A 27780-nucleotide genomic window follows, 5' to 3' on the forward strand; every position below is an offset into this window, starting at 1 on the left:
AATCAAAACCCTAACAGTCTAATTAATTTATCTGAAGCCTTAAAAAAAAAAAAAAAAAGAAAGGAAACATAGTGGCATATTGAACTATGCTTAACTATTCACCACAGCAGTCTATCACAGTTACAGTGAGGTATTTAAGAACTATATAGTATCACAGAATCACAGAAAATTTTGGGTTGGAAGAGACCTTAAAGATTATCCAGTTCTGACTCCTTGTCATGGCCATACACTAGACCAGGTTGATCAAAGCCACATCCAACCTAGCCTTGAACACTTCCAGGGATGGAACATCCAGAGCTTCTCAGAGCAGCCTGTTGCAGTGCCTTACCACCCTCTGAATATGGCATTTTCCCTAACACCTCATCTAAAGCTCTCTTCTTTTAGTTTAAAACCATTACCACTTGTCCTGTTACTATCTGCCCATACAAAAGGTTTTGAAGGTCTTCAGAGATGGAGACTCCCTGACCTCTGTTCCAGTGCCCTGCCACCCTCAACATAAAGAAGTTCTTCCTCATGTGGAGGTGGAACTTCTTGTGGTTTAGTTTATGGCCATTGCTCCTCGTCCTGTCACTGCACACCACTGAAAAGAGTCTGGCACCACCCCCTTGGCACGTGCCTTTGACACATTTATATGCATTAATGAGATTTCCCCCTAGTCTTCTGTTCTCTGGAATAAACAGGCCCAGCTTCTGCAGTCTCTCCGCATGAGAGATGCTCCCAAGTACTGGAAGGCCACAATAAGGTCTCCCCAGAGCTTTCTCTTCTCCAGGCTGAACAACCTCAGCTCTCTCAGCCTCTCTTCAGAGGAAAGGTGCTCCAGCCCACTGATCACCTTGCAGCTTGTATCATTAGGGAGTTACCTCTAATTTTCATTCGTAAGATCGGGATAGATTTAAAATGGTACTTTTGGCTTGCGGGTTTTCCATGTAGGAAGGCAGAGATGCCAGGAAGCTTTCTTAATTGCAGGCTCATCGTTTCTGAAGTCAGGGTCGATTCCCCGCACCGTCTCCCGGCGGGCGCCTGCCCGGCAGGGGCCGCCTTGGGCCAGGCCTCACCCGGCAGGTCGCCGCTCCTCCCTGCCGCTCTGACTCACAGCCCGGCCCCACTTACACAAACTCGGCGGCCGGTGCCGAGCTGGGGCCGCCCGCTGTAAGGGAGCGGGGGGAGCGTGGGGCAAGATGCCCGCCCTAAGGGGACGGAGCCTTCAGGGCGGGCGGGCGTGAGGGCGCTCCCGTCCGAGGGATTAACAGTGGCCCCGCTGTCCTGTCACGGACGGCGATTCACCTGGGTGGCCACCGCCCTCCCTTTCCTTTCTTTCTTCCTTCCCGGAGCTGGTGGTTTCGGCAGAGAGGGAGTGGAGCCCGCCTGGCCCCTCCCCGGAGAAACTTTCCGCCGCCGCCCGCGCCAGGTAGGGGCTGATCCCCCCGGGGCGGGAGCTGTGAGGGCGCGGCGGTGGCTGGGACGGGCCCCGGACCGAGTTTCAGGGCTGTCGCGCCGCCTCTCGGCCTCATCGGCAGGCGGGGAGGGCTGTCAGGCCAGTGTCCCCCCCGGCCGAGCAGCTGCCGTCTGCCGCAGGGCTGCCGTGGGCAGTATATAGGTCAGTGGAAGTAATGCTCGCCTAATCCCCTTTATCTTTTTGGCTCGGCTTTTTTGCTGCTGCTTTGTAGGGCGACCCGTGGGCAGCTTTGGTCGCAAACTTCTGGGAGAGAGAGGACCCGAGCTTCGCGCAGGGCTGTATGAGCGGGCGAGTGCCGAGGTGAGAGCATGGGATACGCGCTTTTATTTTCCGGAAGGTTTTTTCCTCACAAGTGTGGCGCCTCACAGAGTGCCAGGTATTCCTGCGTAGGGCTGTCACTCACGTGACCCTGTGCATGAGTGCTCAGTTTGGGTTCGGACTTCTGTTTTAACAGGTTAATTAACATTGATTATTGCTTTGTCGTTGCGTCACTCACCGAATCACTGGAGGCTGTTTTGGTATTTACTTTGGATGCCAAAGGAAAGTAGAGGTCTCGGCAACTTAGGGGCTCTGGTAACTGGAGAAGGCAGCGTGCCCTGACAAAGTGATTGCTGTGCTGCTTTCTCTGGTTTTTGAGGAGCTGTTAGCAAGGTCATGTGAACCATTCTGTCACTCAAGGGTGTTGGTAGCAACTCGGCATGCTTGAACTGCTCCATATGGACAAGTACATAGGTGCTGGCAGATGCCCGCTGTCTGCTAGGACATTGTGCATAGGGCCAGCCTGCCAGTATAGGAGTTTGCCAGGTTGAGGCATATGTGGTCTCTTGTAACTGAGAAAGGCTAAGGCACACTTGACAGTATTTGGAGATTTCTGGTTTACTCTGATTTTTCTCTTCCCTGGCCTGTTTGAGTGGTTTTCTGATTAGCATTAACATATCTCATACGATGGCGATAAGAAGAAAAAATGCGTAAAAATGATTGTGTAATTTTATATGCCACCCTATTACTTCTAATTGAACTGAATGTGACCTCAGAATCTGCCAGTGCCCTCTCTGCCTAGGTATTTTCTGTTGATCAGTGTGAAATTGATGCTGTGCAAGAGTTTATAGTTGCATTTTCCTTCAGTACAACAGTGTTTTTATTCTCTCTTATAGTAGTAAGAAGGATCTAGGGCCTCATCTTCTTAGCGGGAAAGCATTACGTTTTAATTTTGTTTTCGTTTTCAGAGAGAAGAGGAAGTGATAATAAAGCCTCTATTCAAAGAGATCTCTCATACACCAATAGGTAGTAGTGTTAGGTCATGCAGTACAGACCCGTGTTTCTGCCTTGTGCTAGTTTTATATCATAATTTCTAGAAGTAAACCTTTTAGAAAAAATGTTAATTGAAAGGGTTTGTAATACCTGAAGGAGTGACGTCAAATTAGGGTTTTCACATTATTTGTAGTGCTTCACTTCTGCTAGGGTGTGTGTGTACAAGAGTCCTCCTGATTTGAAACTAATTTAAGAATTAGGACCTAATGCTGTAATTTGTTTATTCCTCGCTGGCTCTGCTTTAATGAACATGGAAGGTCAAAGGGAGAAGGGAAAGACAGAAAAACTTACAATCTACAAGGTAAACTATAAATAACTGTAGAGGGTGAGATTGTACCAGTGAGATATTGATGTGTGATGGCACTTGGGAAACTTGTGGAACATCCAGATGCCTTTTCCTCTTATCTGTCTCAATCAAAACAAATGTTTGCAACTGACTTTTGCTAACAGCTGTTTTAGTCTGTTTATTGACCCATGGTGATTGACGATGTGTGCTTTGAAAAAGAAGTGAATCCTATCAGAATGATGAAAAATGTGTGGACAAAGCCCATGGAAGAAACTTAGCTTTATGTACACAGTTTCCTTTTTTTTTTTTCTTGAAACTTTAGTGTGTCTAAACGATATGGTGATGCTGGTAAAAACTGGATTGTCCTCCGTAAGGGTTTTGGCTTTGAGTTGTTTTTCTTGTTTTATTTTTTTGGGTTTTTATTCCTCTAAATGGGTTACAAACATTCATAAAATCTGAAGCCAAGAGAACCAAAATTGGTGAAACTGCTGCTAATGTGATTTTATTTGATCCTGGCATGAGACTGAGTATTAGAAATCTATAGCTGTGTTTTCTCTTCAAAAAGATGCATTGATGCTTGTCAGGCTTAAGTCTTCAGATTTACAGACTCTCAAACTCTGAAGCATGTTTCTCTGTTAAACTGTACATTGAAGGATTATTGAGATTACTTTGATATACATCAGTTTAAGACTTCTTTTTAACAAAGAATTTATTCACAAGTGCTGCTGTTCCTCCCTTGAATAACTTAATTTATTATATATAAATGCTGCTTTTTGATGCCTGAAGATGGTTTCATTGCAAAAGACCTCCAAATTTTAATTAGTCTGATGGGAATCTTGTTTAGTTCTATAATGTTTGAGTAGCATACTTGACTTTTTGAGGATGCAGTTCTCCACATCGTGATCCGATGTTACTGTGAGCAGTAGTTTCCCTCAAACATGAGAGAGATATGTTCTCTCTCTCTCTCTTTCTCTCATGGCATATTTAGTGTAGTTGGTATGTTTGTGGTGTTTGTTATATGCTGCTGAGAACAAGGCTTTTTTGACCTCTTGTTCCAGTTATCATTTTTAGTAACAATTTTATAGCTATATTTTGGTTTACAGACACTTAAACTCTCAGACTCTTCTACTCAGACATGCTGGCTTGGCATTGTTACCTTACTTGTGGTCTCTTAGCCTAATGGGATAGATGAGTTTTATACTAAATAGCTGCAACCCCAACAAAACAGTCATATGCTGTATCCCCATATGAATAATTGCTAGGAAAGAGGGCAGTCAAGGAAGGCTGTTGACAAAATAGTGCTTTTTGTGACCTACTTTTGGGTGTGTTTCAGGTAATTCAGTACACAACAGCAGATGCCTGTACTTTTGGTATGTTATGGTTGCACTTTTAATGCTCTGATAGTATTGAGTAAAGACATACAGTCTTGGGGTGCTTCCAGAAGAGGCTACAAAGGTCTGCACTGGTTAAAAGTTTGGGCATGAGTTACTTAGAAATCCTGAATTTTTTTTCAGTCCTTTTTGCAATACAGCGTAGTGGCCAAATGAAGACTTGTAAGTGGATGCTGGTATGGCTGTTCTGTAAGAATGTCTGTGTCTTTAAAAACTCAGGCAAACAGCTTACAAGAAACAGTGCCATTTCCTGATCTGATTAATTTATTTGGAAAGTAGAGCTAGGACTTCATTGTGTCATGGGTAGCAGGTCAGTTGGACCTGGATCGAGTTGGTGAGGCTGCACCTCAAGTCCTGGATCCAGTTCTGAGCCCCTCACTACAAGGACATTGTGGTTCTGGAACATGTCCAGAGAAGGACAGTGAAGCTGGTGAAAAGTTTAGAGAGTGAGTCCTGTGAGGAGTGGCTGAGGGATCTGGGGGTGTGTAGCCTGGAGAAGAGGCTCGGGGGAGACCTTACACTCTCTGCAACTGCCTGAAAGGAGCTTGTAACCAGATGGGTGTTGGTCTCTTCTCCCAGGCAACCAGCGACAGAATCAGAGGAAATGGCCTCAAGCTGTGCCAGGGGAGGTTCGGGCTGGACATAGGAAGAATATCTTCACTGAAGAGGTGGTTAAGCACTAGCAGGGGCTGCCTAGGGAAGGGGTGGAGTCACCATCCCTGGGAGTGTTCAAGAAATGACTGGATGTGGCACTTGGTGCTATGGTTTAGTTGACGTGGTGGTGTTCAGTCACAGGCTGGACTTGATGATCTTGAAGGTCTTTTCCAACCTTAATGATTCCGTGAATCTAATGAATTAAAAGAACAGTTTTGAATGGACTTCTGAATGTGTACAACAATAAGTGCTTCTGGCTTAATATCACTCCACTGTAATACATGTATACACATGCCAGTACATTTTAAAGTGTCAGCTTAACTGTGGAGGTGCTGTGATGATAACAAAGCATTCACCAGCTGAAGTTAGTGTTATGAACACCGAGGAGCTTTGGGAATGCATCTTCCCTTACTTTCGGTTGTAGGCATTGATCATAAGACTTCCTATTATTACAGGTAGGTATCTCTCAGTCAAGGACTCACTGATGGTATGATAAGAATGCTTTGCATGTTAAACCATGTGGCCAAAAAATTCTTGTCAAAGGTGATCCTGAAGGACATATCCAGGTCAGGCAATTCCATGTGGAATTGAAACAGGGCAAGTAAGATAAGAGCTGATAAGAGTGGTGATATAGGCTTAAGGCATGTGAAGACATAATCTATGAATGTGTTGCCTATGATATCAAGTGGGATTACCTTTAATTAATGGGAAGATTTGGAAACATGACACAAGCATAGCTATCTGCATGCAGGAGGCCCAACATGTAGTTGGGACTTTGACTCAGATTGTCTCTGAACCAAATGTAGCGCCTTTTTCTAGCAGTAGGAGAATTTGCCCTGAAATTTATTCTGTTTCAAATGCTGGTGGCTTCCCATGGGTGGTGAGTTACTGGGAAATCAGTGACTTCTTTATCTTTTTTTTTTTTCGTTTAAAAAAGGTCAAATTTTGATGCAATACTGAATTGCCTACATGTACAGTAACTTTAGACCATGACAGTTAATTCTGGTCTAATCATAATGAGCATGGTGTTATCTACTTTTTGTGTGAGAACATACATAGCATGGCTAGATTAGCTCTAAAAGTATGAGGCAAATTCTTATCATGTAGTTTTTGCCATTTAGCTTTAGAAGCACAGTCAATTGTCTTCTCCCCTTGTACCTCTACTGTAGTCTCCAAGCATATGACAGACACTTTTTTTTATTATTTAAACATTTGCGTGCCTTAGAAGATCTTGTCCGTTGTTTTTTGTTTTTAAAGACGGGAAAGCTGTGTGGTAATAAAAATGTGCTAGATTCTTTGCATAAATTACTGAAAGGCAGTTGTGCCCATTATCATTCTGTTTCTAGCTCATTTTTGGAAGTTGCCTGTATTGTATATTGGTGAAGGGTAGGATTTCTTTCTGTGAAAATTTTTATGTAGAAAGACTATTCTCGCAATAGTGGAGTTTGCCTGGGGAACTGATCAAATGATGCCCTCGAAGTTGGAAGGATTTCCTAATGCATGTGAAAAAAATAAAATCTGTAAAGTATTGACAGTCCTTATATTCCAGTAAACCTTTAGATTGTAACTTAAATTTGGCTGTTGGCTAACAGTTGAAGAGTTAAACTGCTGAAGAATAAATCCCACTTGCATTCACAAAATCTTCTGTAAAACCTCAGATACTCTTGAGCAGGAGGGAAGAGAGTATTATACTTTTGAGTTAGTTTTATTAACAATTAGCAGTTAATATAATTGTAATAACTAAATTATTTTCAGATGTTTAGGTTTTTTACACACGAGTGAGAGTGCTGTGGTTAAAAAGTTGCTGTAGTGCAGCCAAGTCCAAAAAGTAGCATGGGTTTTTATTGAATTGCGTTAACTCATTTTGCTGTGGCAGGCTCCTGCCCTAACACAGCAAACCTGAGAGGGAGAGATAGTTTGGCTTTCTGCTTCATCACTGTACTGGCATTACATGAAGAGTAGTGCTTCTGTAAGCATGTATACCTTAAACATATAGGGGAAGAAGGGAGCCTGAGAAGGGAGGTGTGCCTCTCGTAATTACAAGTTGAAGATGAAACATCAGTACACTGTTACACTGGACCCATGGCTCTTACTAAACAGAACTGTGCTGTTTCTTCCTTGCATGTTTGCGGCACTTTTACACTTCATTTATGCCATAAATGTGTTTTAGTTCAGTGTTATAAATTCAATATTCATGTAAGGAAACCTATGGAGGTCAAAAGTTTAGCTCCCCTTTTGAGGAACGCATTGATTTCCAATGCTAGACTTTGCAAGAAGTGCATGCCCCCAACCACAGCACAATATGGATTTGTTTTGCAGTGTGATCTCATCTGTTCCTCTCCGTGAATGGAATTAGAATTGTGCTGCTTTCTCTGCCTTGTGTGCCTGACCAAGGTACAGTGACAACAGGTGCTAAGCAGCCAAAAATTTTACAGCAAACCATAAAGATCTTCAGAAAAGTGTATGTTGCTCTTGCTGCTTTTTCTTTTGGCTCCGATGATGTTCTGAAACCACCCAAGTGTTCTTGGAATGCCTTTGGTATGGATTGGGAATACCAGTCATATTGGGACTCTGAGTTTCAAGGAAGTAGTGGATTTAGCTACCCTGTTACTTTGACATGGTCTTCTTTTTTTTTTTTTCTTGGCCATTTTGCCATTCAGTACACGGAAGCAGAGAACACATAAGAACACAGTCAGCAATAGGTGTAACAGGATAATTTCCTTTCTGAATTGCTGACTTGCAGTAAGATTAATTATGCTTGCCTGCTTGGAGTGGTTTCAGGTAAACAGTTAAAAAGTTCTTTATCAGCTTCTTGAAACATATTCATAGGATGAGAAGCCTGTGAAGTGAGAGTATATTCTGAATGGGGGAAAAACATGGAGGAAGGAAACTGATTTGCCTTCACAATGATTCTGTTCTTAGTATTTTGGTCCCACCAGTGTGAACAACACTGAAAGATATTTCCATAAACTGGCTACCAGATAACACAGAGGTATTTATGGCTGTCAGTGGTTGCATCTGCTTTCAGCATAGTTTGCTGGCATGATTTTTACAGGGGTGATGTTTGCCAGCAGCAGCCCAGAGCTTATGGGTTCCTGACTTGCTAGTGTTGTTAAAGTGGAGCATACAGTAGTATTGAGATGCTTTTGCAAAATTTCATTTAGCTAGATCGGGCTAGGTTTGTTTTTCTTGGATATCAGTGGAATCCTTGGACTTGGAGAACTTTTTTTTCTTCTCACAAGAATCTTTATTGTTAGAAAAAATAAAATTAAATATTCAGAGAGCAACAACTAAGGTAGTTTAGCAAAGACTGCATTTATAATGCATGCTTATTGGAAACATATCTTTTGCTAGTAGTGTTTTTAGCAACTTAACACTATGTGTTAGTGACATAGAGTAAATCAGAAATATTAACCCAACATTAAGGATTTAGGGATAAAGGTCAAAGGAAGTGATAATGCTCTTTGTTCGATCAGCCTCTGTAGCTGAGGGAGTAGACAAAGTTTGGGCACACAGCCTTTGTTTCTCCTGACATTCAAATCAGCTTAGTTAAATCAACTGAATTATTTGACTTTTGGTGTCTGTCGAAGCTATCTGAACACTTTTCCAGGTATTAATGTTTCTTTTAGCCTTTACTTATAAGGAAAAATAAATTGTTAGCAGACTTTGGGGCTTGTATTTGCATGAACTTTTCCCATTAGCCTTCAGTGAAATTCAGCAGCATTTGAATTAATTTGTGTGCAGATACATCTTAAAAAGTTAAATGAATTAAAGGTGAATGACATGTTACCTGATTCATCCTCTTGATAATTTAAAATTCTAACATGATAGCAATACCTCCCATTTCACGTATGTTGTATTAGTTTAGGAAGTCAAAAACTATGCATGGCTTAAATTTAGTACTTTGTGTGCATTGCATCATTACCATAGCAGGTACATGGATCACGATTCAGTAGGTGAAACATTACTGTTTGATTTTAAAGTAGCAGCAAGTGAGGGGGATAAAATTTTGTTGTATTGGCAGCAAGGCATATTCTGTTACTAGTGTACATTTGTTTTGCAAACATGTAAAGTAACAACAGTTCAGATTTAAAAGAGGCATCAAGTCAACAGCAGCATTTCAGGAGCACTTGGCATTGGGCTCGGTGGAAGGAGACAGTGTGATCTCATCAGTTATAATGTCAAAGTACATTCAAATATTCGGAGATAAAAATATTGTTTATTCAGGAACAGGAATATTGGAGTCTGTGGCATATATTAATGGCAGAAATTGAAACTATTCTTCTATAGAGGAAAATATGAAAAGTAGTGAAAGACTGGCTTGGCTACTAGTGAGCTATTCAGCATCAAACACAAGGAGGGAAAGGAGTTCCCAGCTGGACTGCCAAGGACAGGTGTGGAAATAAAGCACACACACATATAGTTAGAATGCAACATTCAGAATGGCCAACTCAGAATAATGAGAAATCATTATAGAAATATAAATTTAGTAAAAAGAAAGAGGAAGTTTGCTCCTGTTTGATGAGTGGAACTGTGGACAGATAATAAAAAGCAGGCTGAGGTCTTTTTTTGTTTGTTCACCTCAGCTCTAATAAAATATACTGGGACTTGGAGGTGAACATGATGTCCAAGGCAAGTGTTAAAACCTTAAGCTGGTGTGTGGAAAGAGTGAGTTTTAGAGCAGTTAGGTAAGTTTAAGTTTGAAGTGTTTAAAGAAACACTGTTGAAAGGGTAAGGGCTGGCTGATGTAATCCTTGAGCTGTTGCAGTTACTTAGCTCGTGGAGGGTATGTGTAACACTGTGTCACTGAGAAGAGCGATTGTAGTGTCTGTACAGGTGTCGGGGCAAGGGGCAAGTGGAAATGAGCAACTGTAGACCCAGTTGTTTATCTTTATTTGTTCTTGTATTTTTCTTGGGAATTAAACCCTCCCAAAGCAGTAGAAGATTACAAAGAAGTAAGCAGTAGCCCATATGATTTTAAGATTAAGCCATTAGACTAATAGAATTTATTTTTCCAAAATGCTAACAGAAGAGGAGCTGTAGGTCTCTCTGGTAGAAACTCTATGATAGAAACTGTCAAAACTTCATTCTTCTTAAAGAATGTCTGGATGAATTGACTGTGGGCAAATGCTAAACTGCTTGAAAAACATTGTTTTCCCTAGAAATGGACTCATGAGATAGTGTGCTTGTTTAGGGGTGAGAGGCTTTTTTTAGATATATATATATGTATATGAAGGATTTATGTATTTGAGTGGACGACAAGAATAACAGGAGCCAGTATTGCTATAGAATTGTAAAATTAGAGAATATCATACCAAGATACTGTCACAAAATGATTGAATTCTGCTCTTAGAAAAGGTTTGGGTTATTTAGAATAGAGCTGGTTCTTAGGTTGGGACTGAAGTTTGTATTGCAAAACCCTGTAACACAGTTTCTTACTTCAAACACATCAAGGCTGCTTTAAAGTAATTTCTGCCTTCTGGTTGCTGGGAGCAATCGGAGAAGGCCACAAGGACCAAATGCTTCTCCCTGAGGCATGCTTCAGTTAACCTTAAGGACCTTTCCAGTTTTTGTTGTGGGATCCTGTGTCTGCATCACATATGTGTAAATAGAATTATGTTCTGCAAGTTAAATGAAGTAATCTTCCCAGCCAATATTGTTGCAGTGTTGTATTTTGAAGCTGGAATTAATTAAAAAGTAATTAAAACAGAAAAAAAGAAAAAAAAAGGTAATTTGAGGTGATTTTTTTATCCTTTGAGTGCACAATGGAGATGGTTACTGTGGTGCAGCATGATGTGTAAAATCCAGGGAGAGCACAGTACTGAGAATTCATTTTCTTGGTACCTCTACGCTTATATTTCAACTGACAAGGAGGATCCAGAAGATATCGACACATTATGCTTCTTTCTCTGTTGTGGCTTTTTTTTTTTTTTTTTTTTTTCACTTTCCATCTGCATGGAGTAGATGGGGGAGACTTGTAGCTTCCCAGTGCTGTGGCTGTTGAAAAGTACTCTCTGTTAGAGATAACAACATGAAAAAATGACTGTGAACATGCCTATAGCCACACTGGCTCTGCAGGAGCAAATCCTAGAACAGGGAGTGCAAGGAATTGGGGTGTGAAGATCCTGGATTAGCTTTGAAAACAATTCTGTCATATTTGTATGGCGTTGCATCCAAGGCATTGGGGTTTTACTGCTTCCAGACCTGTGCTAGCCTGCTCTCTGCCGTGCAGACTTAATCAGCTTGTGCTAGTGAAAATTTGGAAAACTCTTTCATGTAATCTGCTGTATGTTGTAAACAACCCTCTGTTGTGCTGCCCTTGTAGCCTGTGTTTATTTGAGTACGCTAATTCTTTTTCTTTAATTGTCCAGTAACAGCCCAGAACAGGAGGGGCTCTTCACTGCATGAGATTTCTTGTCCAAATGATAGGGATAAAAACAGTGACATTAAACAAAGGTTTTAATTTCAGTTGCATGTTACTGGGCGAAACTGTGTGTGGGCGAAGGAAAATAAAGATTTGCAGAAGTCCTGTGGTGTCAGGTGATCTTTGAATCAAAAGCAAATAGGCACATCTTTATGTGAAATTAGCAGTTTAGAAGATTTCTGCTTTATTATTCACCGAGGGAAATTTTCCAGGAGGTATCACCTCTATGATGTGTTTGTTATCTTAATTCATGCATGTATGAAACCGGAACGTACTTCTCTCTTAGTATTTTAAAGTCCATCTGCTGTTTTGAATGGCATCTATTGCTACTGGGAGTGTTTGTATTGATTCATATATCTGTGGACTATGGTTTCTAGGATTATTTTCTTGGGCTTTCACGTGAAGGGGAAAGATAAGGAAAGCAATTTGAATTTCCCAAACCACAAAGCTATGCATCTTTCATAGTATCTAGCCTGGGTAGTGGTGTAGGTTAAGATGCATGGGATGTGATACAGTCTCTAAGGACAACTTTCATCTCAAATAAAATGCAGTATAACCCTGAGCTCAAAATTAATTGTGTTAAAAAAAAAAAAAAAGAGGGGAGAGAGAGAGAGAGAATGTACAAATCATTGAAAAGGGTTTTGCTGTTCTGAGAATGTCCTGGTAGCCTGCCTGTTAAAAGAAAGTTTGACAGTCTTCTCTGTGGTGGCCTGAAGAAACATTGAAAACTGCTGTGTGTTATGATTTGATGATCTCAAGATACAAAGTAGAGCATCTTAATTCATGAAGGGTACTGATAAGAATTGATTATGTTCTAAAGCTTTTTGATATACATGCCTTGCCACACCCATTTTAGGACAGAATTTCAGGCTATCCGAGCAATGTGAGCTGAGATATATATTTTTTCTTATATTCCTATAATTATCAATCATACGATTCATACGAATAGTGTGATCCAAAAAATACTATATAAAATTCATAATCACATGAGACAGAGAATATTAGATAAAATATAATGTTTTCATATCTGGTTCAAAGTTTTTGAGCAGTTTTTCTACCATTTCAAATTTTCCTTACCGGTCTCAATTTTCAGAAATGAGAAGGCAGAACCTTTTTTTATTTTCTCTCTCTCCCTCTGTTCCCCTCCTTACCATCCAGGATACAGATTGCAGATGTGTATTATTTTTTACATGGTGCCTATGTTGCCTGCTTTTAAAAAGCTGTGTATTTGATGCAAAAGCAGAATATTTGCTCTTCCAAGAATCTTACATAAGGCAAGACTGTGCTTGGCAGTAATGGTTTGTCAGTGCCTAGAAAGAGATTCCAGTGTCAATGCTCTCTGGAGATAAGGATGTATTATTTCCTATCTGGCAATACTGAACTGGTGATACTGTGTGATTAATATGACTCTCCTGGGCCACAACTACAGGAAGCTCTCTGTTCAATTATCACTATGCTTCTTTAATTTAATTACAGCTTTAAAAATAATATTTAAAAAGATGATTCAAAATTGGAACTTGCTAAATTATTCAAATTTTTGTTCTTTCCTGTACTAGACTGAGTCTTCTTTTGCACTCTAACCTAAGGGGTGTCTGTGTGGGTTTTAGGGGGTTTTTCCAAATTATTTGGGAAACTAAACACACTTAGGTTCTGGAAATTTTCTGTAGCTTGGTGCTAAGGTTTCAGATTCAGAATTTTTTACATATTTTTGATCAGGGAATTGTTCCATGTTCTGAATGCCTTCTCTCTAAAACCTGCACATTAACTGCATATCATAGAGAAATCTTTTGTAGACTGCAAAAGAACTTTGTAGCCTACAAAAGAACAGACCTTTGTGATTTTCTTTACTGCCTCAGTAGTAGTGACAAAGATTCAGTGAGTCAGTCTTGCAGGACTTTGAAGCTGAAACACTGAATAAGTTTGGATAATATGGCACCACTGTGTAATTTTTTATTAAGCATTTATTTGAAAACATGCACTAGCCATGTCAGAAATGGGATTGTTCCTCATGTGACTGTTCTTCATTGGCTCTGGTTTCAGTCTCTTATACCAGTTTTCAATTTCAGGCTTGTGGTTCTAGATAAAAGATTATTTTTAGATGGAAGCAGGCTGGAATTTTTAAACCAAATGTGCTGAGAGGTTTTTCCCTCCCCCCATGCCCCCTTAATTCTGTTCACTTGAAGCCCCTCCATAGATGCTTATTGCATAGTCCTTTCCCACATCTGCTGAAAAGAATGATTTCTAGAGAGGCTGTGGGTTACATTTAGTGCTGGACTTTAGTTTTGACTCTGGGTAGGGGCAATTTCTCTTCTAAATTTTTTTTTCCCTGTTCCTCTTTTCTGTTCCCTCTGATGGATTATTTCATGTGTAGTAAAAGGAAATAAAAATACCAGGCAACTTGCAAACCTCAAAGAGGAGTACATCATTTAGACTATACCTGTTTTGTTATGCGTATGACAGTAGTTTTTAAGCTGTGCTGCAAATTAAAGAGGATAATCCAAGGGAGAAAATAATTGTTTAAGCTAAAGGACAGTCTGGTCAAGAACATAATTATAGGCTCCACTTGAAAATTTACCCAGATAAATGATACAGCAAAACAAAAATAGAGAGACTGTGTTTAACAAATGAAACTTGTTATTTTTATGACCAGATGTGATGGATGTATGAAACAGACAGGAGAGAAGTTAGTATTAATTACAAATTATGAAGAAATCTCCTTCCTTTAGGGCCCTCACTTGCAATTATTTTGAGTAATAAGAAAATATATTAAAAATAGCATGGTTTAGTGAGGTAGAATTCTGTGAACAGTATTTTACTACAAGAAACATTTTAGAGATGATCTGGAGGATAGCTTGACCCTGTTATCCTTTCACTTGGAAATTGGCTAATTTTTAGGACAACCTCTTTGTTTTAATAGAGGGGGAAATTACGCTAAAAGTCTCCTATGAAATTTCTAGTTGCATCTGTGGAGGAACCTGATATAATCATTCCTAAAATTCAGGAGCATGAAATGACAAGGGACCTGTGGGGTCATCTAGTCTAGCATGTACCAAAACCATGTTATATTTGCAATATAAAAACAGTGTCTTCCCATAAGCCCTTAATTTTTGGCTGTTTTGTTCATGCTCCCCTGACGGGAAAGCTGTTTAAGAACCTGTTATAAACTATGGGTTCTTGGTCAAAAACTATGTTTATATAAAAAATTACTTTTTCCCTTGCTGTATATACTTTTTTAACTTTTGCAGGATTCCTTTCAGCATAATGAAAACTTTCAGAGTTTTACCTCCCTGCTTAAAAGACACAAAAAAATAACAGCCTCTTTATTTTGAATTAATTTGTGTAGTCTGGAGGAATTTCTGTCAGACAGGTTAGCAGGATGTCTGTGAAATCAATTTTGAATGCTAAGCACTGTGTAAATGAATAGACACCCTTTTCATTCTTGCATTTTTTTGTATGTGTGCAGCCTTGTTACATGTCAAATATAAATTTAATATAAACTACTTCAGTGTTGACAGAAAGGTGTGGGTTTCTCCTTCTCCCTTGCATGTGTTTAGCTTGTTTAACAAGATGCTGTTATGATGCATTTCTTGTCTGAAGAGTGAGTTTTGTAATCAGCTTTTTGGCAGCATAGCCTGCTTTAATATTCGGTGTAATACCACTTTTTTCTGCTTCTGTGTTTTGTTTTTCCTCAGAGGTTACTTTTTAGCCAGAACAGTTTCTTAATTGCTTCAGACTTATTCAGTGTGTTATGCATGAGTGTTTTTGGGTTGCAGCGTGGATGCAAGTGTTTTTGAGTTGCAGCAGTGAACAGAAGGCAGCAGTGAAGGCAAATATGGATTGCTTCTGCAGTGGTGTGGGCTCTTAGCTGATGATGATGCCCTTTGATGTTTTCAAGGGCTTCTCAGTAAGGTATTGGTGAAAGGCCTGGAGGCTCTGAGCTTGTCTGTGTGGACGTGTCTCGTGCTGTGAAATATGCTGTGTTACTGCTTCTCCTGAGTATTTGAGATTTTATCAGCTTGTTCTCTTTAAGATGGAGGTTTTTCCTTCTCGGTTCTTAAACTGCCAGATTTCTGTTAATAGAGAATGATAATTTTCTACTTTCTCTGCCTTTCCTTGTCTGTAGTGGAAAGCTGAATGCTGCTGAAAGCTGAAGAAACTTTAAGTCTAGATTTTTGACCAAATGGAAGAGCTGCCAGAGCCGATTTTTCCTTGCTGACCTGTTGACATGCTTTAATTGCAGGTAAGATAAGAGTGTGTGTGTGTAATAGGTAGTTCAGAACAGAAGTCTCTTTGCTGAGCCATGAGCTTTCTATTTGGAGTGCTGGGTGTCACAATCAGTTTTTGTGGTACAAACACCCATCCTATGAAGAGTAAGCTTGAGACTTCGGTCTTATTTCAGTTGCCTGATGGAGTCTCCAGTAGCACTCAGCTGCCTTTAGACACCGTGGGCTCTGGAGCATCCTTGTCAGTGTTTCATGTTTCAATTCTGTTTGTGTTCACACCTGTACAGTGTAACTATTGTGTAATACTCCTGTGGCAACCACAGTAATTGCTTACATGTGACATGAATATACAGCAGTTACCAAAGGTGCTTTAGCTGTCTTTCGGTGCCCCATAACTTCTGGAGAACAAAAAATGTATTGTGACCTATATACCCTGTAAATCAGAGGCAGGCTACCAGTAGCACACTGATGAGGATCCGACAGCCTGTACAGCAGGATTTTCTCAAGTTGGCAAGACTCCTCTTCTTTTTTGTTTGTTGCAGAATATCTCCAAATTGTTTGGCTTATGGGATATGAAATAATTGAAATGCTTGTCATCTGAAGAATGTATGTTTTCTTTCTTTTCTCCTGACTCTTAAGAGGAACAATGTAGGATAGAAAAAGAGTTGAAGTAGGAAACACTTGTATTCTCTATCTGATATTAAGACTTGAGCACAGAAACTTTAGAAAACCTTTTACAACGAAAGCTGAATAAGGGCTAGAAGTCCTAGGCTTTGGCTTGTCATTGGATCATCTTCCTTCATCTTACTCTGCATTGAAACTAGTTAGCTGACAGATGAAAATGCAGATCAGTCTTTTCCCCAGCCTGATCTACAAGCATGAATATAATTTGGTTCTTGATGCAACGTCGTACATGTGCTTTGTTTTATTAGATGTTTTACAACGTGAAAAGGGATGAACACTTATGAGTCACCTCCCCAAGAGATGCTTATTCTCAGTTTGCAAAAGGGGCTGATGAAAGAGCATGAAAGGGGAGTGTGGTTTTCATAGCCTGAATGTTTCATAGAAGAGTTGGCATCATTTGGGGAGGAGATGTGGGTGTTAATTGCAGGACTGTCATAAGGAAGTTGTGTACAGAAGAGAAGCCCAAGCTAGCTAGGGAGGGAGCCTGATGTGTGGGTGTGAAATGAGACTGGGATTAGTACAGACAGGCTTGAAATCAACAGGAAACCTGACAGTGTGTTTGGTTTCCCAAGTTGTGTTTGTTGTATCACGTAGAGCATTTATACCAATCAAACAACATTAGAAAGGGGAAGAAATATGAAATGATACTTCATAATAACCACTAGTTCCTGGTTTTTATATACCCAGGTGTTCTTTCAAATTGATTAGAAAGAATACAAATAGCTGGTAGATTATAATTAAATATTAACTGTCTGGTAAACTCTTGTGCTTTGTTGTTTTTGAACCACCAAACTCTTGCTTTATGAAAATGAACACTATCTTTCAGCAGTTTGTTGCAATTCTTGATGCTGATGGGAGACTGTTTTGTGAAGTGGGAAGCAAGGATATTATTCTTCTCATAATAACCTGCACTGCTCTGTAAAGATTAGGGAGGCGCCTGGTTTCTCTGTAATAGTTTGTACAAGTTCCCAAAGTATCATATCAAAGTATCTTTAGGAAAATGAGGGGCTATACATAGGCTGATGCTTGACAAGTTAAGTATTCAGTATATTATTGATTCCACTATCAGAATGAATCCATTGGCAACTCTGACAGTGTTGCAATCCTGTTTTATTAAATGCAGATCATTCAAATGTTTCTGAATATCAAGCCTTGTCTAAAAGCTCAGCTAGCAGGGTGTTTGTCTGGAAGAACTACATATTCCCAAGACTAATGGCACGTTATCCAAAATTTATTGAGTATAAGCTTTTACATGTACTGACCCTACAGCTAATCCATGATTCTGTGGCTGTATGGAAGCAGCTTTGGTTGCCAAAGTGACTATTTGTCACTCAGTTGCTGTAGGTAAGAGTTCTTCAGATGGTTTGTAGAAATAGAATTTAATATCTTGCACAATGAAGAGAATTCTATTTCTTTCTCCAAAGAGAAAACAAAAGAACAATTGTTAATTTAAACTAGAGTCTGGTCTTACTCTTTATTTCTAGCAGTGTAAAGCTTTCACTTGGCTGTTTCTTCTTTCCCTGACTTAAAATCTAGTTATGCTAATGGAAAGGCAGTACAGTCACCAATGGTAGGACATGACATGAACCAACACAATGATGTGAAGTCTTTCTTTAGTTCTCATTTCTTCCTAATCCGTGTTTGTGTAACTCCTCAATTTTACTAGTGTGTTTGAATTCCTATTGGTTTAGCTAACAGCAGTAATGAAAAAAAAACCCTAATTCCTTAACATAAAAGCTTTAGTATCTAGTCTAAGATTGTTAAGTCTCTGTGATTATCAACTCTAGTCCCAACTGTTCTTAAATCCTGAGTGGTTTTTGTTGGAAAATATTAATGCATCGGAAGCAAATATGTTCCCATAAATTTTAGTTTTCAATTAAACTTTTCTGCATAAGACTTTAATATATTCAGGTTGGAATGTTAGAATGACCAAAGACACAAAGTGAAAAAACTCCATTAGTTTATGTGCAGTATCTTAGGATCGTGTTTCCTTTCAGCTGTATTCTTTTTGAGTTGTGGTGTTGGGGTTTTTTTGTTTATTTGTGGTTTTTTGGTTGTTGTTTTTTTTTCCTGGTGTCAGTTTGTAGAGTTTTGAGTTTGTTCTCATTAAAAAAATTACAAAAATTATGAAGACTCAGACTTGTGAGGAGAAAAATGTCTTTTTCATTCAGCAGTGAGTTTGATATTAGGAGCAAGCCAGTAAAAGCTTGATTACTGACAGTTATCTGAAATGAATATTATAGAGCATGATCCCGTTTTACTGATGTAAGTAATTTTTAAACTGCCTTGAGTTTCACAAAATGTTAATAGAAAATAGCTATTACATTATTTTGCTCTTTCATAGGATTCCTTGGGCCAGTTACAGGCTACTTTGCATGGCCTTCTTGAGGAACCAGTGATGTTCTATAAATAATTCAAATGGTTCTGATTTCTAATCTTTCATCACTATACACTAGCATACAAATTTGCTCTCCCTGTGATGCTGAGGGAGAGGTCTGTAAAGGACACATCCACCTGTCAATTCACAGAATATAAAGATGTATACGTGGCTTTCATAATGCATAAGACATTTTTTCTTTCTCAGCTCAAGATAAATAAGGAAAAAACTCATGTATGTATCACACAATGTGAGCTATTCATTGTTAAGTTTCAGGGTAAGTCATAAAGAATGTTTTGTCCAACCATCTTGATTTACTTGTCATTGCTTGTGTCTTGAGTTTAATTAGGTAAGTTCATATTTTGCCGTGAAGAACTAAGCACAGTGCAGGGAAGTTAGCAGTGTGTAATGGTGGATAGAGGCCACTGGCATGAGGAGATAGAAAAGTACAACTGGTTTTCTGATCATAGTGACAACAGTTTTTCTTAACTTTGGTCTTGTGGAAATAAACATGGTAAGTAGGTATTGTTTCAAAATTGGCTACACCTTAGTACTAAATCAGTGTAAATTGTCCTTGGTAGCAGCCCTATAAAACCTAAGGGAATTTGTAACCATTCTGAATAAAGGATATTTGGTTAATGTGATGTTAGAAATTCAGAGATTTTATGATAGACATAAAGAAACCACAAAAAGAAAACCAGGAAAAAACTGATTATGTTTTTCATAATAAAACTGATTATTATCAACATAGCAGTTTTATGTTTTATTTGGAGGAAAAGCCCACCATTGTGGTTACAGCTATCTTAGAAGGAAAAAGATTCATACCAAATAAGATTGTAGAACAAAATCTCGAAGGATCAAATTTTCAATTGACACGTTTTCCTGTGCATCACTGTTCTTTAGATCCTGATATTTTTTAAAACAAAGAGGGTTTTCAGGTAAAGCTAGTGTCAATTAGTTAAATGGTTTTAGAGTGTGCATTATTATTTCAAAATATAAACTTAGAAGAAATGAAAGAGAAGAAGAGTAAGATACGCTGTTAATATATAGGCCTGCAAGAACAGATTGAATTGGAAGGCTAAATGTTCATTAGATTTTGATTTTGGTTTTGCAGCGCTAGAATCCGTTGGGTTGAATAGAAACATATCATGGAAACCTCTCTGTAGCTGTTGTCAGACAAGCTTCTTGTTCATCAGACAAGCTTCTTGTTCATCAGACAAGCAATGGAGATGTTTGATGTGTTTGTTGTATATGGAGCAGTGGGGATCACTGAGGGTTTTGAAGTTGAGCTGTCCTCACAGTAGGAGTTGATGGGAGAGAAGGGGGCAGGAGAATATGTGCGTAGTCCCAGCATATGGTAGTGTCCTTGGCCACCTGCAGTCCATGGTCTTATTTAGTAGTCTTTCAATTCTATAAATTCAGTGGGTTTTGTCTTTTTATTTCAAAATTGTTTTAAAAATCATCAGTGCTTTTGGTAACTCTTACGGCCTGTAACAATGAGTTCTGTAATTTGTCACAAATTGTCACTTGAGCAGGAACAGAGATGGAGAGATGGGAAGAAGAGCTATCCAGAGGAGGGAGAATGCAAGATCCAAGTTCCGGGTGTCTAAATTGTGTATCACATACTAATTTTAATTTTTTTAAGGACTCTGTGTATTGTATGTTTCAGAGCTATGAAGGTATATTGTCATTCAATTTTCTGATTAATCGGAATTTTTTAAAACTCTGGTTTGCTACAAATAGAACTGGATTAATGAAAAATTAATTGCATCTACTGCAAGTGTACTGTTGGGCTTTTTAAAGCATTGTTTGTGGCCTTTGTTTCATATAAAGTTCAATGTTCTGAAATGCACATTGAATATTTCTATTGTAAGTCTTTTAAAACAAGGATTTGTACACTGTAAGTATAACATTATTGAAAAGGAATTTTGGATAAACCTTTTTGCTACCCAGATTAGATTAATGAGATTTTCTGGCAGTGCTTGAGGTTTAAAGTGAAGAAATGGGCTGGGAGTAAAGTAATTTATTCCATTGCCACACACATGCTCAAGTTTGCAAAATGCAAGATAAGCAGAATACTTGTTTCATCTACTTTGTGGGTCTATTAACGGAAATAAACTGTAGCTTATCTTAACCAACAAAAGGTGGAAGTGATTATTTAAATATAATGCATGCCTGATATAATGCATATAATGCATTGCTTACTGAAACTAGCATGTAGTTTGCAATATGATTTATTGTAGTATTCTTTTTATGTCCATTCAGTTTGAAAGCTTCCCCTTTCTTCCAGTAAAGTGCTGCAGTGCATTTTATACACAAGCTGTTCTGTTGTAGGCTGTTTCCACATATTGCAAAGGTGTGTAGCTAACTGCTAGTCTCATTTGAAGATTTTTTTTTTTGAAGCTTGCACAGAAACTGCTTTATGAAACACATGGGATTTTTGCCTCTCTCCTAGTAGGAACGTAATATGCAAGAGGAAGGGAAAATCTCTCGCTGTATTCTAGATGTGGCACAGAGTCAGTGTGTGACAATATGTGAATGTCTTTGCTTGAATCTTTTGCTAAAGGGACTAACCTACTACAGAAGGAGGCTAACCTGAAATGATATTGAAACTTTGACCGAGAGTCAGTATTCTTCTAGATAAAATTCCTGTAACTCCTTGACTTGATTGGCACTACTCTGGGATTTACTTTACCAACATCAATATTTTGTTCCAATGAAGAGCTGTTGGTGTTAGTCAGTTTAATCACTGTATCAATTGAAATCTGAGAGCTTTCTGAAGAAGTTTGGGATCCTTCAGATATAAAAAGGCGTACTAGAAACTAACTTGGTGTAAGTACCACTTAATATTGATTTTGTTCAACAGCATTTTTTTCACTTTATAGTTGTTGTTCACTTAATAGCTGCCCAGTTATACTGGGAAGACATGTAACATCATTAAAAAAAAAAACCCTACCCCGCAACTCTATCTCAGGATGTTGCTATTTAATCAGTTTTGCTGATTTTTTTTGCATCCTAATGGGCTTTGCTTGAGTTGAGAGTTTGTTCTCTCTGTGTTGAAATTACATTGATGATCTCTAAAATGTTGTGGATTATCAAGTGACCTATGCAAAATATGCTTTCTACACTCTGGCAGCTGAGTATTACTGTTGCAGGATGTGCTGGAGAGAGGAACCTTCATTTCAGCCTCGTGATATAATTGCTCAGGTACACCCTTGAACAACCAGTTGCAACGGAAAAAATGAATCTTTTGAAGAGGCTTTGGTAATGAAGTTTTTACAGTGAATTCGGTAACCTTAACATTTAAGTTGCAGTACAGTCATTAAAGATCTAATTACTTATCTTCTAATTTCAAAAACAGACTCGTAAAACACTCTGACTATAATGTCATTCTGTGGGTGATTCTAGTGAGTAAGTAGGCTATAATATGATACTGGGCAAAAAGTGTGTGGACTAATAGTTCACTGCTTTGGAAATGTCATAGTATCGTCAGTGAATGCAAGAGAACATTAAAAAGCTGGAGCCTCATCAATTTATGAAGGATTATAAATTATGATAACAGATGAGGGGGACTTGATAACCAAGGAAATCTTTCAGTTCCAAGTCCTAATGAAGGTCATGACACAGGGAAAATCTTTCAAAAGCCAAAGTAATTGAAGTATTTATCTTCTGAAAACAACTTAGAAACTTCAGCATAACTTTTTGCAATTTATGGATGGCAAGACAGAAACTTTATTTTGCTGGGATTAAGGAAGTAATGGTAGGCATCATCCCAGGAGCAAGTCAGAAAAGTATTATGCCTTAGAGGGACAACTTACTTTCCTGTTCCTCTCCTTATTTTAAGACTGCAATATTATCCGTCTGTTTTCCTTTTCAAAACTGTGTCACCTCTACACCAAAGTGCATTTTAAGGTGGGAACTAGTTTATTTACTGGTGCCGTAGTAGATGCATTTTGGAATTGATTCCCTCCGTGCCAAGAATCTTTGAGGGTGGGATAGAATAGATGAGAAGTTGCTGTCTCCATGGTTATTTTTCTTTTTGGCCAGGTAGGGAGAGTCACAGTCCTACTTTTAGCTGTGTGAGATGCAAGATGATCTGCTGGCCTCCAAGGGTCGTGCTTAGCTTGGAATTGGCTAAATGCAGAATTGAAGGTTTAATTTTGGAGAAATAAAACAGTAGAGCAATCTTTGAGAAACCAGATGACTTTCAATTCCAGAGGAAAGGGTGCGAAAAGTTTACTCTAGAAAAATAATGATTTTTTTATTAATTTATTTGCAAAAAGAGATTAATCTCTGGAAATGTTTTCCCTAGTGGTCATATTCAGTATACCTAATGAATTTTTGTCCAGTTCTGCAAGTGTTTCATATAGTATTTCTTTACATCTCTTTTATCAGTTTGTGTCCCTTACCAGAGGTACAGTGGCTGCTAGGGCAGAGAATATTGTTCTTACATTAGTCGGTTCAGAATTAGGTGAGACCTGGAATCTGGTGTTTCTGGTGATATTTTGAACATGTTTGCTGCTGGTAAGTTTGAATTATTCTAAGATTATTGCTGAAGAACTAACACAGCATTAATTACTGTCTCTAAATCTTCAGAATCTGGCTTGTTGACTCTAAATATGCAGTTATGGTAATAAAAATCAGGGAATAATTCTAGGAGCAGCAGAGCTGATGGAGTCTCTGTCCAGGGTGGACGCTGCACAGCCTTCCCAGGCTCTGTTCCCAGTTTGCAGTGACATGGGCTTACTCCCTTCTGTTTTACTCTTCCTAGAGCTGCTGCTGAACTGACTTGCTTGTGAACTGAGCAGTAAGTACTGTGTAAGTGTGCCAGGGATGTGGGACATGGGATAGGACCTCGTTCCTGTGGGAGCCGTGAACTGTTCTGCTCCTTCACCGCATCTTTTGGAGCAATGCTTTTAGTAAAAAACCTATCAGGGATTCTCTAGGTAACTGTTTTGTCCTAGAAGGATACAACTGAAACGAAGATGAATTGCTAATCTTTGGGTATTAAAATTCATAGCCTAGAAAGCTTTGTTGCATCTTAAACTTTAAGACCATGCAACTGCATTCTGTTTTCCTTTTATTGGTGTAAATCTACCTTCATTTCACTGAAAGTCAGCCTAGCATGCAGCTGGAAAGAAAAATTCAGGCTATTTAATGAGATGCAGTTGAAGAAATCCAGTGAGACAAACTAAGATGAATGAATATGTGGGAAGCAACTACAGTCAAAGTGAATCATATCTTGCATTTTAAGAAATACAAACTAGTAGGAGGGTAGGAATAAAGGGCTTGCAGCGAGTAAGCCAGTTGCCTAGAGCTGGGTATCTAACAATAGTTAATTTGGGAGATGAAGTTATTGTCCCATTGCATTGCTTTCCTAAAAGAAATGAGGTAAAACTGGTCTGGCACTTTTGAAAGGCAATACAGCAGCTGAATCAGTATTGTGAATGAGCCTGTTCAGAACTTGTGGCTTTTCCTGAAACCCTTCCTGAGTGTGGCGGGGGGAACAAAACAAAAAAACCCTCAACCAAATGATAAAAAACCACCTCAAACAAACAAAAAGCAAAACCAAACCAAAACCAAAAAATCTGGAGCAGAGTTACTTATTCTCTTTTATGAATACTTTGGTTTTTCCTATTATTATGGAAATTTTTTTAGTGTTTGCATGATTATCTTACAAATATGTACTCCAGAAAAACATCTGAACTGTTATAGGGCAGTGTGTCTTATATCTGTATCTTCTAAAATGCAAAGTGGGGAGGTCATGTAGGTGCAGTTTTCAGATGTATGTGTTGTTCTTTTTGTATTGCCTAGCATGTTACTAATAGTAAGACAACGTGCTCTGTCATCATGTTTCGTTTACCATGTCACTATTAGCTTCCACAGAAGTTCTTAAGTATTCTGAAACAATATGGGCTTTGAATCTAATTGAGACAAGCCTGGTGCTGGATACTTTTGGAGGACATAGATCCCATTCCCCTTCTCCTGTCAAGTTAGAGAATTTGTGTTGGGTGATACTTTTTTACATCTTACATTTTAAACCTGTATGGTATATTATCTTAGTTGAGCCTCTTAACAAAATTCTCTGTAGTAGCATACAAAAGCTGTAAGCATCTCATGATGTAGAATAATTGTCTTTAAATTATCCATAGGGGATTTGTTGGAACAACTGATCCCTGCAAGTGGGATTCCCACTTACGTTCATCAGGAGTGAGAAGATGCCACCATCTTCCCTCCCCTCAGCATGCTTGCAGCCTGAGCAGAGAATGCAAAGATAGGGTCTTACTTGTGGAAGTGACCAGGTGACAGCCTCTGTGCCTCTAAATTGCTGCCCAGGTGGAGTAGCCCAATCTGTGATCTTCCAATCACATCCTTTTGAAAGGAGATCAGTGTGTGTACATTTTCCATCTTCTAGACTGCTTAAGTCCTAAGAGGTTTTCAGAGACCTTTTTTGTGTGAGGCAGGAGAGCAGTGGTTAGGTAAATGCACATCTCTTGTGGTTAAATATTTTAGTTGCCACAAGTTGACTCTACATCCTTTCCTGACTCCTGCACAATTAGCATGAGAGTGTTCACAGAAAAGGAATCTATCCCCGGGGATGTGCTGTGTTTGTCTGTGGAGTACAGGTAGTTATTTTCTTGCTCATACACTTAGGTTTATACTCAAAGTACTCTTTAAGCTGCTTGTATTCCTAAGTGGGACTGTTTTTCATCTATCACCATTCTATTTCCGTTCGCTTATCACCATTTATCTTTGTGATGCATAGCATGGATAGATGACAAAAAGGTTGAAAGTGTATCTTGGGTTTCTAGAAAGAAAAAATTATTTTTTCATTTTGATAAAAATACCACTGACTTACTATGCTTATACTAGTATCTCTGTATATTTCAATTTTTATTTTGGTTTCTTGCTTATTAGCTTCGGTGAGAATCACTCACAGCTCATCCCATCTGTATCTGGTATTCAAGGACTTATGCACTTTTCATTAAACTGCATACATGATTTTGACTTGTGGATGATAGAAAATGAAAGGTGAAAATGGAATGGCTACAGAGTTTTTAGAACTGAATAATTCCCCAACCAAGTTATGCAGTTACTTCAAGTGAAAAATTAACAACCTACTGTGCTTGGCATTTTAATAATGTATAGTAAGCTGGTCCCATGTCTGGGGGTTTTGTTTCTTTATTTGCTTTTTATTCTATGGGGGATTTGTTTTATTTTGGTTTTTTTAATGTTTTGGCACATCAAGAATCAAGGACATTTATGGCATAAGGCTTATTTAATGCATATGTAATTGTTCAATTTTTTTTGAACAGAAAGATGTCTGCATCTCAAACTCTAGTTTTTATGTTCAAGTTGTAGATATCGAGGACTTGATATACTTTAGGTATGGCACTTATGGGATTTGACCATGAATTTAGAAATTCATATTCAGTAAGTCTGCCTCCATATTAAGTATGCAGCAGCTCAACTCCTGACAGCAACGTGTATTGGCTTGGATGTGTATTGCTGTGTATGTGCAGGGTGATGGTAGGGGTTTTAACACTCAGGTACAGTACAGAAGAGGCTGATTAGTGTTTTAAGCACTGTAAATCATATAACTCTATCTTTTGTTTTCCATTTTTGTTTTTCTTTACTTCTTCCCATCACTTTTTGCCTATTAAAAAAAAAAGTTGGTTTTGTTTTCTTCATTAATCCTGTTTGCTGAGTCTGGGTGGGAAGTTTCTGTCAGAGGATGTGACAGTGATACTTCTTTATTGTTGAGGCAGAAGGGAAGGGGAAAGGACACAGTTCACTGCACTAGGGAGTTGTTTGAGTTGTTGTGGTGTGCAGAGTGGAAAAGACTGTATTCCTTTTAAAGTCCTGAGCTTGAGGCAGTAATACTAAGCTTTGTTCTACCTCTTCAGTCTCCCTGCTATGTATAAAAGTAGTTTCCAGCGTGCGAGAGGGCACTGTCTGAGCTAACCCTGGCAAAGGTTTCTATTCCCATCCTGGCTGAGAAGGAGAGGAGAATGTGGAAGTAGTTTTTTTGGGCTTCTAGTAAAAATAAAAGCAGGTCTCAATCCGCAGCTATAGCTAGGGAGTCTGCTGTGGTTGTTTCCTGTGGATTTTGATGAGTCATTTGAACACATAGGATGTTCTTGCAAGTTGTATTTACCCAAATACTGCAACACCTCGAAAACAAACAAAACCTCAGCATCAGCTCTTAACTCTGATTTGTATGAAGTTATTTGGTTCTTTGACAAAGTGCTCTGCAGATCTAGGATTTTTGTACTGTGCTGGTTTTGGACTCAGGTGGAGTTAGTTTTCTTCACAGTGACGAATATGAGGCTGTGTTCTGGATTTGTGCAGAACACACTAATGATAATTGAGATGTTTTAGTTAGTGCTGAGCAGGACTTACACAGAGCCAGGGCCTTCTCTGCTTTTTGTACTGCCACATTGGTAAGGAGACATAATCTAGCAACATGCAGAATCGTAGACTTGGTTTGTGAATGGTACCACATCTGATATATGAAGGACTCCTGTGGAGATGAGTGCTTTGTGTTGCTGCTACTTGAATTGTTCTGTAGAAAACAGTTTGGATTCAGTGGTAGTGATGCTGAGCCAAACCTAATGAAATTCAGCCACGGTGGGCTGCTGTTGCTTTTTGGTTCATCTACTCACTGTTGGCTTGAAAACAAAACACAGGGTTTGTGTTTAGAATTAATTGTGGTTTATGTAGCAGGACTGACCTTCCTAGTGCTCTCAGTTATAAGCTTGAAAGATACAAGTTGTGAGAGAAAATTCAACCTAAGTGGATTTAAAGGTTAGTGTTTGGATACCTCTATTAATTGCTTAGTGTTTCTTATCTAGAATTGTCAAGGCTTATCTCAGCCACTTTAATTGGGTGCTCAATTGTCATAGATGCATTTTGAGTATTAGTGCACATTTAAAATAATTCCAACAACTAAGCAGATATCCCCCTGGCTCCA

The 27780-nt window shown here is 38.9% G+C and overlaps 1 protein-coding gene across 11 annotated transcripts in view; it reads left to right on the plus strand.

The window, feature by feature from the left end:
* Nucleotides 1-1105: 1105 nt before the first annotated feature.
* The window catches only part of FAM160A1 (family with sequence similarity 160 member A1), an 83748-nt gene continuing 57073 nt past the window's right edge, over nucleotides 1106-27780 (plus strand). For 2 of the 11 annotated variants that reach the window (XM_032108263.1, XM_032108264.1), the window contains exons 1-2: nucleotides 1450-1756; nucleotides 15646-15762. The gene's annotated coding sequence lies outside the window, so the exon portion shown is untranslated. Of the gene's footprint in view, nucleotides 1409-1448; nucleotides 1757-15645; nucleotides 15763-27780 lie in introns of those variants that run through there. The other 9 variants (XM_032108268.1, XM_032108269.1, XM_032108272.1 and 6 more) reach the window with 7 other exon arrangements.

The sequence above is a fragment of the Corvus moneduloides genome, chromosome 5 (assembly GCF_009650955.1).
Source record: "Corvus moneduloides isolate bCorMon1 chromosome 5, bCorMon1.pri, whole genome shotgun sequence".
Lineage (NCBI taxonomy): Eukaryota > Metazoa > Chordata > Aves > Passeriformes > Corvidae > Corvus > Corvus moneduloides.